Genomic DNA, 17,165 nt, shown 5'->3' on the forward strand with positions numbered 1-17,165 from the left:
AATGATCTTTCTCAGCTTCAGGGATATCAATAAAATTATTCCCTTCATACCTCCTAATCATGACTTCACTGATGTGTTACAAACTCCATTTCCTTTCTTCATCTTATTTTGTTATAACAGATCCATCTCTCCTTTTGATGGGTATATCCTTCTTATTTGCCCCGTAGAGATTTTATGATTAATCCTATGATCAATTCTGACGCCATATCAACTCCCTGAATTCTTTTCTTTGTTAGCCTTTTCTACTTTCCTGTCTATATATCATCTCCAATCTTTCTTGTTTTTTTTTTTTTTTTTAAGTCACTATCAGTCCTGAAAACTTGGCATGCCCTGCCCTGTAATTTTCATTACTTCCTGGAAAACTTTCAATATTATATTTCCGTCTTTGTCTCCTTTTTATAGTGTCCCTAGTATCTTTCAATATCCATTGTTTCCTCCATTTAACTGCATGTCCTAGAATTTTGCTAACAATTGACTAATATATGTTCTTAATACCAGATAATTTTTCGATAATTATCTGCTCTTCATCTCTTAAACTCTATGAGATAGCAGATATAATACTATATCCAATTGCAAATGTTTATATATGCTTATTTTCTGGAAGCTTGGTCGTATCAAACTTAGGTACTCTATCTACATTTCTGTTGCGTGATTACAATTTCCATATCTCTGTGGCAGTAAGCTGGTGATCACTACCAATACCTGAACCTAAATAACTTCTTATATTTCTCAGAGTCCTCCCTCTTCCTTATTAATGGCTTTGTGATCTTTATTACTTCTGCATGTGTCACATGTTGAAGTCCCTGTTTATTTCTGGATTTCCTTGTTCTGGAACCGAGTACTTCTGTGGAGGATCCTTTTTTTATTGTTTTTTTATTTTTATTGTTCGCCAAATCAGAGAGAGAGAGAGAGAGAGAGAGAGAGAGAGAGAGAGAGAGAGAGAGAGAGAGAGAGAGAGAGAGAGAGAGAGAGAGAGAGAGAGAGAGAGAGAGGTAATTAGTGTATTGATTGTTTGTTGTGAGAAAGACTTGATATAAATGAGATTGTTTGTTTATGTTTTGGCTAGGTTATGGCAGTGGTGCATGTCTTAGGTAAATACTTATTTTGATTTGACTGCAGCAGGAGGTAGTTGTGTAAATGCTGGACTACGATTATTATCTATTTTTACTAGAGTGGAAGTGTTGATTAATTTTCTGAGTAAGTACAATTTTGTTTATATTTGTTTGTCCTGATTGTGTATGATAGGAACAGTTTATTATTTATCTTTGATTATAATGTGATAGTTTAGTTAGTTAGAGGTGTTTTTGGGTGTTGTTATTCTTTTTTCATTTGCAGGCCATGATTCCTCCTTTGGAGAGATTTTTTTTTTACGTGGAATCGATTGTTGACGACCTAGCTAATGATAAGAAAGTTGATACGGCTGCTCTGAATTACATAATTGTTGATGACCTGGACCGAATGAAATTCCGATTGCTGTTGATGATGATGATGATGATGATGATGATGATGATGATGATATTAACCACGACCCCAATCAGGGAAGTAGTTGTGGCAAATTGCCACCCAGAGGACTGTTGACCACAAAGCTGTGGTAGTGGGCTGCAGAAAACAGTTGGCAGTGTGTGTACGACTGTGTTGGTGTTTATAAAATATACAAACGTACAAATTTTGTTGTGCGGTTAATCTTAAGTTTTGTTAAGGGTTTTGTTGGTTATTTGAATGGTGGTATGAGAAATATCTATTTTGAGTTAAGTGTATGATTACTGAGAAGTGTGATTTTTTGGGGTTGTGTTTAGTTTCAAGAAATATCGTTTTAAGGTTATGTTTTGTCTTTGTTTCCCTTCAGTCTAAGAGTCCAATTTATAATAACGTATGGGGAAAGTTTGTGCAGAGGAGCCATTTTTCAGTTAGTGTGATCAAGAGTGTGGGGGTTGTTATTGCGACATCCCGCCACATTATTTTGTTGCCCAAACAGGGACTGCCGAGGTGGGTTAGGATGCTGGACTCTTTGATAAAGGACTGAATTAGGATAAGAAATTAGAGTTAAGACTGAAAATGGAAGAGCAAAAAAAAATATTATGGGAGGAATTGCGGTTGGCTAAGGAACGAGAGGAGTTTTTGTTGTTAGAGAATGTGAGGTTGAGTAGTGAGAATGAGGATATGCAAAGGAAACTAAGGGAAATTCAGGGAAGTGGAGAGTGGAAGAGAGTATTGAGATTAGGATGCGAGAGAATGAAGAACGAATGGAAGCTATGATGGGGCAAATAATGTGGATGATGAAAACGTTCATGGTGAAAGTGCAGTCGGAGGAGTGTCCTCAGCTTCAGGTAATGGGTTGATAGTGGAAGAAAAGGCTAAAGTAAGTGATAATGGGGAAGGTAGTTATAGTGAGATGGAAGATAAAGGAATTAAGCATAGTAAGGATGAACAGAAATGTGATAGGAAAAATGAGAAGAAAGGTAAAAGTAATATGAAGAGGGAAAAGAAGAAAGCTCAGGATGAGAGTGAGGATTATCCTGAATGGGTGAAAGTGGTAAGTAAGAAAAAGGGTAAGAATAGGATGGTTAAGGATAGGAATTTAAGTATTGAAGTAGATTCATTATATTTAAATGAGGAAGAAGGCAACAAGGGAGTAGGCAGTGAAGATAGTGAGAATGAAGTTGAAGTTTGTAAGACAGTGTTTACGAGAGAGGTACCGAGGTGTGAAAGGTTTAATGAACATAGTAATAGGGATGTGTATGACATTTTTAGGGAGTATGAGAGGTATTATCACGATAAGTATGGTGATAGTAAAAGAGTTTAGGCTAGGGAGTTAGGAGAATATTTGACTGGGAATTTGTTGACGATGTATGGTGTGATAATAAGTGTGGGGGATGTTGAATATGATAGTGTGAAAGGTAGGATAATTGAGCAGGTAAAACGTATGAAAGAGAGTGTTAAGTATGAGCGTAAAAAGGATTTTGATGAGGCTCAAATGAATGTGGGTGATGCTCTTTCTATGTATACATGTATATCAGTTAGAAACGTTAGCAAGGAAGAAGTATGAAGATGAAGGCATAAATGAGAATAAGGAATTAATAAAGAAGTTTTGGCGACTGTACCTGAAAATGTTGCCGTGTTTATTAATTTGAAACGTAGGAAGAAGATGAGGTGGACGAAAGAAGAATTGACATGGGATGATATTTTAGAGGTAGTTGAGGATTATGAGTTGGATAGAGCATTTGAAAGGTTGAGAGAAGAGACTGCGAAAGACGTCACTTGGTCATTTCCAGACTATAGTGAGAATACGAATTTGCTAGAGTTGTATACAGATGCGAGTGGGGTTAGTATGGGTGGTTGTTTAGTTCAAATACAAGAAGCAAATGGAGAAGAGCAGTTGAGAGTAGTAGCGTATGTTAGTAAAGCGTTTGATAAGACTAAACGGAAGTATTCGACGATTGACAGGGAATTGGCTGCAATAAGATTTTGTTTGAAAGCATTGAAAGTATTTTTGTATGAGGTAAAATTTATTGTGCATACTGACCATCAGCCCTTAGTGTATATGATTAGGAAAGAGTGTGTGAATGCAAGGGTTGCTAGGATAATGGAGAATTTTAATGAATTTGATTTTAGGTTAAAATATGTACCAGGAAGTAAAAATGTGATAGCAGATGCGATGTCGAGAATGCATGGTAGGATGGTAGATAATGAGAGTGATCATAATTCTGAAAGGTTGCCTGAGGGTTTAGCTGTGGAACAGAGGTTTGAAGGGAAAGATATGTTATATAAATTCGTCTTAAGAGGGTTGGGTGATAGAGGGGGTTAGATAGGGAAATACCAGGTAGCATAAATGAGCTTAAAAGAAGGGTGATGAATGAAGTATCGAAAGAAATGGTATATAAGGAGGAGAATAGTGTACATGAAGGAGATTTATTATCAAAGATATTAATGGTGGTAAATATGTTGTACGGTGCTACTGTGTACTTGTGTTTTGGATGGATTCGACCGATGGAATATAGGGCATATAAGGAGAATGATAGGGAAAATATTATAAGGATTCAGTGTAACGAGGAATATTGCAAATTGTTGAGTGAGAAGGATAATGGTGAGAGTGACACTATTGTAAGATATGGGGTTATGGAGGACAGTGAATATGAAGAAGAACATACTGTCAAAGTGACAGAATTAAAAGGAGAGTAAATGTATGCATGCATGGTGTAAAAGGAAGAATGATGACATATGTGAATATAAAGTAGAATGAATATTGTAGTTTAATTGATACGGGAGAGCAAGTGTCATTGGTAAAGGTGTCAGTTATTAATGAAATTGAGAGGTACAATTAAGAATTGAAAACACAGTGTATAATTGTGAGAATTCATGGGATAGGTCGGGGAAGTTTACTTGTTTGGGAAGAGGTGAGGTTGAAGGTGAAACTAGGGAGTATGGAAGATGAACATAATTTCATTGTAATGTGGGAAAATGAAATGCCTAGTTGTTTTTTATAGGAATCAATTTTTTAAGGTTGCATGGTGTGCCAGTTGAAATCGGTGAGGGTTTGCTTTTGAAGAATGACTGTAAGTTAATAGTAGTTGTGGATAATAGCATATTTATGGCAAATTTTGTTGGCATGATTGATATTACGAAGAGTGAATATGATTTGTTGACCAAAGAAGAGGTGGAAGAGATGCAAGATGAATGTATGGAAACTAATAGGTTACGTGAATGTATTCTTAATGGTAATAGGGTAGAAGAATGACCATCTGATTTGGAAGTGTATAAGAAAGTTATAAAAAGATTTATTGTTTGGAAGAATATTGTGTGTTTTTTTTTTTTTTTTTTGCATATGGGAATGGATGAAGATATATATGTTCCTGTATTTCCAATGCATGCAGCTGTAAGCATGTGTATGTTAGTGCGGGGCAGGTATGGGAAGAATGAATTGTGGGAGTGTATGCGAGAGAGATTGCTTACGCCTGGGTCGAGTCAAATTTGTAGGGATATAGAAACTAGTTGGGAGGATTGTCAGAAGGGGAAGTATCAGAGCGTGCATACAAGTCTGCCTGTTTTGAGGTTACGTATGAAAAAAACATTTGAGATGTTAGGGATAGATTGTGTTTCATTGCCTGTGACTACAAGGGGACACGTGGGAATGATTATTATGGTAGATCACATGAGTAAGTTTACGTATGCTGTTCCTATAAAGAGTAAAAGGAGAGAAACTGTAGAGAGAATGTTAAGTTAAGTGATGTTACCGATGTGTGTGTAAGCCTGAGCAAATGGTAAGTGATAATGGACCAGACTTTGTTGGATGGGAGTTTGAGCAGATGTTAAAAGAATGGGGTATTGAGCATGTGTATTCAACTCCATATATGCCTAGTGCGAATGGTTTGGCTGAAAGAACTGTAAGAACCTTGACTGAAATCTTGCAGATGATGAGTACATGTCATAATGATTTAGATTTATATTGGGCATTCATTGTGGACGTATAATGCGATGGTGCACAAGAGTACAGGTATGTTTCCTTTTAAGTTTGTGTTGAATTTTGAAAAGGTAGTAAGACCAAGGTTGAGTGTGTCCGAGAATGACAGAGATGTTTGGAGGAAAACGAATGAGAAGTTTGTAAGCTATAAAGTGCGAGATAAAGTTTTAAAAGAAGTAATCGAAAAGGGAAGAATGAATGATAATAAGGTTCGTGATAAGTTTGAAGGTCCATATGAGGTGTTAGATGTTGGTTCTAGTGGGTTGAGTTATGTTTTGGGTAAAGTAGTTTGGAAAAAGTTAGGGCACACCAAAACCAGTTGCTTAAATGGAAGGAAGTACCAGCATATAATCAGGAGAATGGGATGAATAAATGACTGAAAATGAATAAGTATGAACCCAGTATGTATGTGAAATTAGGATTACAAGATAAGCAATAAGTGTTAGTCGAGTATGAGAGGAAATAAAGCATGCATGACAAGGTGTAAATGTACAGGGGAGTATGGAAGATAAATATATTAATACAGATGAATCATGGCTAAGTATGAATGATAACTATTGTGTGTGCGGCTTTTCTTTAGATGATGTAAAAGAAAGTATGACCAATGAGAGAATGAGAGATAGGAGTATGATAAGTAGTATGGATGAATCCTCTATTAAAGTAGAAAATGGTTTGGATGAAATGGACGAATTGTTAACCGGAATAAGTGAGATTTTAGGGCCAGATGAGAACGAGGTAGATCGGATTGTACATAATATATTAGGTGATAGGGATTTAGATAGAAATAATGTTAATGTAGCGAATGATTGTTATGAGGAAAAGGTGAATGAGAGAATGTATGAAAGCCCAGTTACTCGGAGTAGAGGTCCCATTCCCGACTGCGACTGGGTAATGAGAGAAATAATGTAAGTAGTTATGTGAAAATGTAGATGGATTTGGCAAAGTAAAAAGAGAGAAATGTGGAGGATCAATTTTTGTTTTATTTTTATTTATTTTTGTTGTTTGCCAAATCCAGAGAGAGAGAGAGAGAGAGAGAGAGAGAGAGAGAGAGAGAGAGAGAGAGAGAGAGAGAGAGGTAGTTAGTGTATTGATTGTTTGTTGGCGACAGACTGTTGGTATAAATGAGATTGTTTGTTTATATTTTAGCTAAGTTAGGACAGTGGTGCGTGTCTTGGGTAAATTCTTATTTTGATTTGACTGCAGCAAGGGGTAGTTGTGTGAATGTTGGACCACTATTATTATATATTTTTACCAGCTTGGAAGTGTTGATTTATTTTCTGAGTAAGTACAGTTTTGTTTATATTTGCTTGTGAATGATAGAAACAGTTTATTATTCATCTTTGATTATAGTGCAAAAGTTTAGTTAGCTAGGAGTGTTCGTAAGTGTTTTTTATTTTTTTCATTTGCAGACCTTAATTCCTCCTTTGGAGACATTTTTTTACGTGGAGTTGATTGTTGACGACCTGGTCAATGATAAGTAAGTTGATACGGCTACTCTGAATTACATAATTGTTGATGACCCGGACCTAATGAAATTCCGATTGCTGTTGATGATGAAGATGATGATGATAATAACCACGACCCCAATCAGGGAAGTAGTTGTGGCAAATTGCCACCCAGAGGACTGTTGACCACAAAGCTGTGGTAGTGGGCTGCACAAGACAGTTGGTAGTGTGTGGACGATTGTGTTGGTGTTTATAAAATATATTATATAAACATACAAATTCTGGTTTGCGGCTAATCTTATGTTTTGTTAAGGGTTTTGTTGGTTTTTTTGATGGTGGTATGGTTAATGTCTATTTTGTGTTGAGTGTATGATTACTGATAAGTGAGGTTTTTTTGGGAGTGGTTAGTTTTAGGAAATATAGTTTTAAGGTTCTATTTTGTCTTTGTTTCCCTTCAGTCAAAGAGTCTGTGTTATCTTAATGTAAGGGGAAAGTTTTTGCAGAGGAGACATTTGTCAGTTAGTGTGATCAAAGGTGTAGGGGTTGTTATTGCGAAATCCTGCCACACCTCAATTATCAAGATTGTTTGTTTCATTTGCATATTCACTACGTCCCTCTACACCTATCACTTATTCTATACTACTATGAGATTCAGGGCCTCTGTAACACGGTTATTTGGACTTTACTCCTTATCAATGCATCGGATGTAGCTGAAAGTTGACATATGTATATTTTACAACCACACATAAATTTTGTCAGCATTATCAATAACCTAAACCCGATAGTTTTAATTTTTATAGAGTAAAATGATCTAGCCGACGCCATGGCCAGTGATAACGAGCCAAGAGTCGGAAACATTCATTACGTAAGCAATGTAAACATTTTTTGACAAAATCTTGCCCCGCCCATCCACCAGACACCCATACACCTTGTTCCATCGGCTCTGAAACCCAAACAGTCAAGAATGGCTAGCAGGATTTAGAATTGCCCCTTTGGTTGCAAAACTGCATTTATTTTACGACTTGCAACTTTATACAGTCAAGAGAAAGCCCATGGCCATATTTACTATAGCCTGAATAAGTAATTATTCAGTTTCTAGTTTAAATCCAATGTTTATGGTCTGATTTGTATTTAGCGTAATATGATTATAATACTTGTAATGTCATTCAGGCTTTTGAACATTTCCATTAACTATTCACTAAGCCACCTAGAGAGAGAGAAAGAGAGAGATTGTATGTAAACAGTCTTTATATAACTATTTTTGTTAAAATAAGAATTTTGTGCTAAACTCTCCATCAGACCAACGGATCATCCGATATGATTTTTATGCTTCTTCTTAGGACGTACGACCGTGTTGGCTATGTTTTGGGCATGACTGCATTTTGTAAATAAATCATGAATAGTTTTAGGAGTTTTATTTGTACATCTAATGGGAATTTATAGAAGTAAAGTGAACATAATTCATTTATCCTTTAAAATAATTACTACATGTAGCAAACAAATAGTAGTAAAGATGATAATGCAATGAAGGAATGATACCATACTTTATCTTTAGCTTCAACAACGGCAATAACATACTCAGTTGCCATAATTTGTCAGCTTAATGAAATAACCTATCATCTAATGTTAAACTTAATTTCTGAGGAGACCATGGCTTATTGCACAGTGAAAAAAACATAACAAAGACTTTATGAATGGCGGAACGATACATAAATGTGGGTGGGGTATCTGTGCTAGCGTAGTAATACTACTGTAGCAGTAGTGCCGCAACAGTAGTATACATGAATTAAACGTTTAGGCCAACTGCTGGGATCATTTAGCACTTCTTACAACTACTCGAGAAATGAGTTTTTATAGCCAGAATTTAAATTTTTCTGATCCAACAATGCCCATGATAGCCTTCAGTGTTATCCTGAATTATAACGAGGCCAAAGTGGGTGGAGCCTCATGAAGTCATCATTGTGACGATAATTATTGGGGAAGGTTTAAAGCCAAAATACGGTACCGGCTTCTATTTTTTTTTTTCTCAGTAAATAGGTAGGTAGATAGACAATAAATAAAAATTGCTTGACATTGGATATAGCAGTTATCAATGAGCTTGTCTACTACGTTTTTGAAAATTAACAACTATTCCCTACACCTTGTCAATCTGATTGTGACCTATAAAGTAGACTGTAATTTCTTAGGAAACTTGTTTTGGGAGTTAGACTAATAATCGAAGTGTTTTTGTATTTATTAACATATTTTGTTGATTTGTTCATTATGACAATTATCAGTGGAGAGGTTTCAGAGTTCATAAAGGTGTACTGCTTTGCTTTTATTTAAACGTTTGTGTCATTGCTGGCAGATGTATAGCTTTCGTTACGTATAGCCAATCATCGATCGAGAAAGATGGAAGAAATGCCGTCATAAGTTACGTAACGAGTGCGTTCGAAACCTTTTCTCTGAATAAGTTGGCCCGTCTACAAAAAAAACGTCCCTTTTACATTATAAGTACCAAATTTATTCAACCTACGTAATGCAGAATATAGTCAAAATTTATGTGTAGATATAATGTGCATTCTGAATAAGCGTTATATTTATGAAATTCATAGATAAATAATTATTGCGAAAAAACCGTGTTACAGAGGCCCTGAATCTCATAGTAGGGCATATTCCTTACAACTTTAGCATTGAGGTCATGAATTATTGTTTTTATCTCTCTCTCTCTCTCTCTCTCTCTCTCTCTCTCTCTCTCTCTCTCTCTCTCTCTCTCTCTCTATTTGTATATATATATACATATATATATATATATATATATATATATATATATATATATATATATATATATATATATATATATATATATATATATATATACATATATATATATTTATGTATATATATATATATATATATATATATATATATATATATATATATATATATATATATATATATATGTATATATATATATATATATATATATATATATATATATATATATATATATACATATATATATATATATATATATATATATATATATATATATATATATATATATATATATATATATATACATATACATGTACATATATATATATACATATACATATACATATACATATACACATATATATATATATATATATATATATATATATATATATATATATATATATATATATATATATATATATATATATATATATATATATATATATATATATATATATATATATATATATATATATATATATATATATATATATAATTTTGACTCCCTGGTCTGGGTCTCGAAATCGTGACTGGAAACCAAACATCTATTATATACTGTATATTACGACTAGCAGGTTAATCAACCTATCAAATTCCAAATCACTTGTTTGCTTTTACATTTTAACTGTTACACTTTAAAATATTGTTACATAGATTCTGTGACAGTTAAATAACTCCCAGATAGCAATATATAAAACATTGGATATCCAAAGGTTTTTTACGTACACTCAAAACTACATGGGGTAATTATTCTTAAGAATTACTTTTGACTCACTACGACTCTTTAACAGGATACGATCAGAATCTGATTCTAAACGATGGTAAATGAAATATAGTTTTTTTTTTTTTTTTTTTTTTTTTTTTTTTTTTTTTTTTTTTTTTTTTTTTTTTACAAAAATAAATATATTTTATATATGTTACAACAATTTGAAAATAATTTATATCATAACAAAATAAATCACTTGGAATATTAAGTCTAAACAAGAATTAAATTAAGACAAAAAATGCTACGATCTGAAAATTATATAATGTCTTGAACTTAAATGTTAGACTAACACCAAAAAAAATATTGCAATGAAAATTATACAAAAGCTTGAAATTAAATCTGAATAATGCAATATTCAAGTCAGATACTTAATGAAAAGAGATAACCAGGTCACGTTACATAATCTTAACCTTCCTACGTGGACAGCTACAAAAACTTTACACAATGCCAACACTAACACTAATACAAAAAATTCAAAATCACCGTTTCAACATATATATCTTTTTAACACACAATTTGCTTTAGGGTACAGTCACTTAGGTGAGAATACACCACACGTATGGAACACTTTAAAAACAATACAATGAGCTACGTGACAGAGAGAGAGAGAGAGAGAGAGAGAGAGAGAGAGAGAGAGAGAGAGAGAGAGAGAGAGAGAGAGAGAGAGAGGGGGGGGAGTTGTCTATCTTAAGGCTGTCATTCTCTCTCTGTCCCTAACCTTGGTGTCGCCCTTTTATATGAAATCTAACTGCTTCAAGAAACTTCCCAACGAACTGGGAAGCGTTGTGGGCCTTGAAAAAAGGTGTGTTAAAGTTACCAAGTATTGCTCTCTCCAATGCTCTTTATGCCACGCCAGACGGCTCTCTCTGTTAGCTAGCTCTGCACACCCTTTTTCCCTTGAATAAAAGAAAAGATAACATCCTATCACTAGGTCCTTCGTGAAATTTCCAAAGCGCATTTACAGAATTTCCCAAAGAGCTTGTTACTGAGCATTGTCTCTTAAACTTGACACAATACCTAATAAAATATAAAAGAACATTACCTAAGCCCTTGTTCATATCGTGCATGATCAAATAACACTTTTAAACAGTCAAATAGGACTTCGTAACAAAAATATGTTAAATAAATAGTTATTTCTTAAAAGTAACAAAATTTACATATACTAACTTGAAAAAAGAATACAATGAAAATAACGACAAAAGTCTTACTTAATTTACATAACACATCTATGTCTACATAAGAGAAGCTCATTTTAAGAGTTGGCTATTTGTCTCTTAAATGCATATATGAAAACAATATATGATAAAAATAAAATCAATGATAATAATTAGATTATTTATTCCGGCCAGGAATCAATCGATTCAGCCCGAGACAAATAATCTGCAACTGCGTTATCTTTACATGTTCGTTATCTTTACCTGATATATACTTTACATTAATACAATAAGGTTGCAAAAATTATGACCACTTAGTTAACCTTTGATTATTATTTTTCATCCTATTCACAAAAGTTAAAGGATTATGATCTTAACATGCTGTAATCTCTTTATTTTTTGGTCTATTCACATACATTAAATACTTGTTCATTACTGCGATCAGACACAGCTGTTCCGTTTCAACTGTCAAGTCTCATCGTTGCTGCTTCTTCAACTTTGACAACGTAATACACTTAGGGTGAAGAATTCCTTCCTGATCTTCTTGCAATAAGACAGTCCCTATCCCTTTATGTGACGTATCCACTTGGATTAGGAATTTCTTGGTGAAATCCGGTGCCTGAAGTAATGGTTTAGAAATTGATATGGCCTTCCTCAGATTTTTCGTTTTTCCTGATATCTCTGTGTTACGATCTTAAAATCATTACAGGTTCTTTTAATAAGTAAGATAAATATCAACAACAACCAAATATATATGGGAAATAATTATAAAAAGAAACTCAGGAAAAAACACAACACGTTTATTCACAAACTTATAAAGAAAATTAATGTTACTTCTTCGGTTACTTAACTGACCAATCAAACCAAACAAGCACCAACAGAAAAGGGGAACAGTCAGTAAGGTAAAAATGCTTAAGGGATAGTTTTCTGCAGCTGCTGAGACGATGCTGGTACGGAGACTTCAGGCTTGAGAACGTAGCAGAGGGGTGGCTGAAGTTCAGATGAAGCTGGCACGATGACTTGATTCGAAGACGTCACAGAAAGGGTGGCATCAAGAAGGGACATCAGAGGTCTTCTTCCAAGGATTTGATGATACGGTTGCACGAAGGCAGGCTGCAGGCAGTGTTGGCTACTTCTTGTCACAAGCAGAGAAGGCTGGCTGCTTCAATTTTTTTCTTCTTCTCGGCCATACAAGGATCTTTTGGAGAAAAGCTTTTGTTGTCTGAAGGGAAGACTAGAATCTCGATCTATCACACTTCTGGTCATCTCTATTTCTTATCTAGCTAGAATTTAGATCTTATCTGCTTGGGACATAGTTCCTCTCTTGTCTTATGTCCTTTCCTATCTCTCTTGGACAATCTCTTCTTGGAGTTTATATACCCAGGTATGGGCTGAGTTAATTACAGTGGGCAGTCTTCATCTCCATTGAAGGTGTTCTTTTAAACAATTCTGCATCTCTATTAGCTTCCTCAAAAACACCCTCTTCGATCACGCCATGGAAGCTTCTAGAAGAAATTTTTTATGCAATCTGGACCACGTGTTAAGTCGTAACAAAAGGGAAGCACGTGTCCTTCCATGATGACATATATCCTAAACAAGAATTTCCCTCAGGCTCGGTTTCTGAAAATATGCTGACTCCACTAATTAAGACGATGATATCTTGGTCAAAGCAGGACAGTTTTCTTTTCACGGCAGGCACTCTCGGTGAGGCTTAGTTTACTTCCAAATTGCTGATGAAAATTAAGAGATGATAGGATTTAATAAACAGGGTCGTCGTCAAATCTCGTCTGGCCTCTCTGCTCACACTTTGGGAATAGATATTTTTGTCTTTTATAATATCCTTTTAAAAGTATTATGTCTACCCACGACACTCGGTACTGTAGGTCTGGTCACTGCTCTCCTACAAAATCTGGAATGGTTTTGGGAACTCGTTGGTTAGAGGTAATCTCCTTAACGAAGAGTTGACCAACACCTGCCATCCTACCGTAAACAGTCTGTTCGTACTCTTCATACCAGACCTTTTCTTTATCAGTCTTAGACTTCTTTTCATGTCTTCTAAGAAAATTTCCTTAACTCGCCAATTCCTTCCCTTCAATCCTTGGCATTTCTTCGTCCTTTTCCTCGTGATCCTTCCTTTTTCGTGCAAACATTTTCTTCGTTCGTCCTTGACTCGTCATCTTCATGCATTCTAGTGGGAATTTTCTTTTTTCGACAATACTTTTTTTTCAAATTACTGACATTTTCTCTTTTCATTTCCTCTCAGTCCTTCCATTTTTTTGCTAACATTTTCTTAGGTCCTTTCTTGAAAGATTTTTCTCGTACTTCCATCGGGCGAAAGGGAGCTTCCATGATGCACTTGTTGAGCTTTTCAGCCATGTGACATACGTGACATGCAGGGCAAAACTGGCTCACGTCCTTATGCATGCCAGGTCAGAAAAAGTGTTTCATTATCTTATTCGTAGTCTTCCTAATCCCAATATGTCCCGTCACGTATGCTACTGCGATCACTTGTCTTCTCAACGGTGTGGGAATTAATACCTGACGATAAATCCCCATTTGGTATTCCAGGGGATATCGTCCACCACATAGCACAATAACTCTGTTAACGTGGCATCCTTCTGTTGCAATTCTATCAGCCTTTCCCTACTCACTTTTCCTACTTCTAATGTTGAATTTGCTACTTCTTCCAAGTCCAATTCTACTTTCTCCTTTTATCCGCTTGTCTGCCGTTCCTCTTTGCTCTGTCCTCTTTGGGAGTTCTCTTCTTGTGTACCATCAAAGGAATCCTCTCATTCAGAAAACAAATCCTCTAATTTCATTGCTTCTATTTATTTTACTTCTTTGTCCTCTTATCCACTTGTCTGTCATTCCTCTTTGCTGGGGTCTATTCAGGAGTTCTCTTCTGCACACCATCAAGGGAATCCTCTTCTTCAGAAAACAAATCCTCTAATATCATTGCTCCTCCAATTTATTTTTCTTCTTTGTCCTCTTATCCATTCGTCTGTCAGATCTCTTGGATTGGGCTTAATTTGGAATTATCCTCTTGTGTACCATCAAAGGAATCCTTTTCTTCGAAAATCAAATCCTCTAAGTTCAGTAACGAGAATCAAATCCTCTAAGTTCTGTACTCCTATTTATTTCTCTTCTCTGTCCTCTTGTTCACTCGTCTGTCGTTCCTCTTCACTCGGGCTTACTCGAAAATTCTCCTCTTGTGTATTATAAAGGGATTCCTCTCCTTCAGAAAACAAATCTTCTAAGTTCATCACTACTCCAATCTGGTTTTCTTCTTAAGAGGCTACTTTCTTCTTCATACTCATGTCATAACATAACTTGAAAACAGAGAATGGTAGTCCTTCTTGAGTTCATTCGTATGACCGTACTTCAAATGTTTTTCCGTTACAAGGGGACAAGGCACGAAAGCCGCTCTACCAACCTGATTACCCAGCAGGATGTCTACTCCTTTGACAACTATTGAATCTTTCACTGCAAAGTCAAAATAACCTGTCACCCTTGCATAACAGTTTCAAGCAGCAAATAAGGGTGACCTCCTCACATCCTATTCCCTTCAGAATAACTGAGTCCCCTGTGAGTGACATTTCCACCAAAGAGTTTACTCCTCATACCACCACACTATGGGTGCAACTTTTGTCATGAAATATCCTGACCGGGGTTCAATCTCTCCCGTCAATTGCAGCTAACATTCCTTCATAAATATATGGTGTAAATGTATCAACTCTGTTTGAGGTCATCCTGCTCTTCGTATAAATACTGGTGTGGCACGGTCCCTGAAGTGGGTTTGGAGTGAAACACGTCGACCTTTTCATGTATATTCTTAGTCGATGGTCGCTGGAAATTATACATACATAAGAAATTCATAGTGACAATTCTTCTATTAATAAAAAATAGCACATCAAAAGAAAAATATCATTTATATTCAAATCAACAATATTTTATTGGAAAAACTCTATTGCTATAATTCCAGTAAATGTAATTCCTTTGTATTCTATTTCTTTCATATTACACACATTTCAGGAAGATTTCCAATAAACACCTCTGGTATAATAACTTGTTTATAAAACTTCATAACACTAGGCAGGTGAATCCCTTGGTTCTGTTATACACCGAGTCTTGAAGAAATATGCACTAAGTATTAATAGGCATCAAATGTCACGAGAGAGTTCCACTAAATATTTATTCGATCTGTGGCATGTTTTATCTAGCCTAACCCCTTACGGCCTCTAGTTTCCCTTCAATAAATTGCTAGGACCTCCTGATAATATCCTTTACTTAACGAACTGTTTGCTCTCCCACTGTAAGGACCGCCCAGCTCTGTCCCCTCATGGACTGCTGGCAAGTTCCTACCGGGGGAATGCCAGTGTTAAAACAAGCACACAACCCCTCACAATACTGTCAAAAATTTCTATATTTCATCATATTAACAACTTCATTAAGCTATTGTTATTTAAACAGCAACCCTGACAACCCTTTTAAGTCTAAAAATCTCAGTACACTGTGAGGCTTACCTTATAATTCCATCTAAAGGGCATCAATGTGGACTTTCCCAAGCACATCCACTCTCAACGACTACTTTTGTTTGAAATATCCACCTTTCTCTCCCATGCACTTGAGAGGGCGGCGGGGGAAAACGAACCGAGGGTTCCTTTTTGTTCATCAAAAAGAGAACGAACATATAAAGCATCCCACATAATCATTGCCCCTGAAGGAAACATGCTCATATGTAATTTTCTTATGATTTGACAAAGCATTAGCTTGTATTAGGTGACCCGAAATTTAATTGCAAATTTTGAATTTACCACAAACAGTTATTCAAAGTTGCGTACGGAAGAGTGAAATTTCCCTGCGTGAAATTTCCCTGCTTGAAATTTCCCTGCGTTTACAACGGGCTAGTTTATTTTACTATCCGTCCTTTCCCGATTTCTTCTTCGTCTTCGTATTCTGTGAAGTAGAATTATCCTTTATCACTTGGGCGATTGCTTTCAGTTGGTTTAACCATCATTCCTTAATGATAAGGTCTCTGTTGCCACACTTAAAAGAGACAATATCAACCTTCTGTACGTCTTTCACGATACTTGAAAGAGGACGATTCAACGTTTGTTGCTGTGGTACTATCGCATTCTGCTTAGGGCCAGTACCAGTGCTACTTTAGTTTTGTTTATTCAACTTGTTCCGTAGTTATTACTGAACTGGTTTCCATGGTTCTGCAAACTCTTGAACCTCGGTAGGAACGTCAGTCGAGACTTCCTGCTCGAAATGCGTATACTACTAATAATATTATAATCTTCACTCAGCGAAGCGGCTTTATCAAGTTTCTACATCCTCTCTCTCTCTCTCTCTCTCTCTCTCTCTCTCTCTCTCTCTCTCTCTCTCTCTCAAGTGCGTTCAAATGTATTCAGGAATCTGTCGTATATACTGTCGTAGTTTTATCAATTCTCACAAATCTTTCATCTCTTTTACATTAGCAGCCTCTGTCCTTCTTTCAAAACACCGTCGTACCTTATGATCGTAATCCAGAAAAGAGCATTTTCTCGTCCTTTCTCTAATTTCGGAACCTTTCATTAGAA

At 35.5% G+C, this 17,165-nt stretch overlaps 1 pseudogene; it reads left to right on the forward strand.

Moving 5' to 3' along the window:
• The first annotated feature begins 2,222 nt into the window (after window positions 1-2,222).
• Window positions 2,223-17,165, forward strand: part of LOC137656615 (uncharacterized) — a 151,554-nt pseudogene continuing 136,611 nt past the window's right edge.

This window comes from Palaemon carinicauda, chromosome 17 (assembly GCF_036898095.1).
Source record: "Palaemon carinicauda isolate YSFRI2023 chromosome 17, ASM3689809v2, whole genome shotgun sequence".
In the NCBI taxonomy this organism is placed as follows: Eukaryota; Metazoa; Arthropoda; class Malacostraca; order Decapoda; family Palaemonidae; genus Palaemon; species Palaemon carinicauda.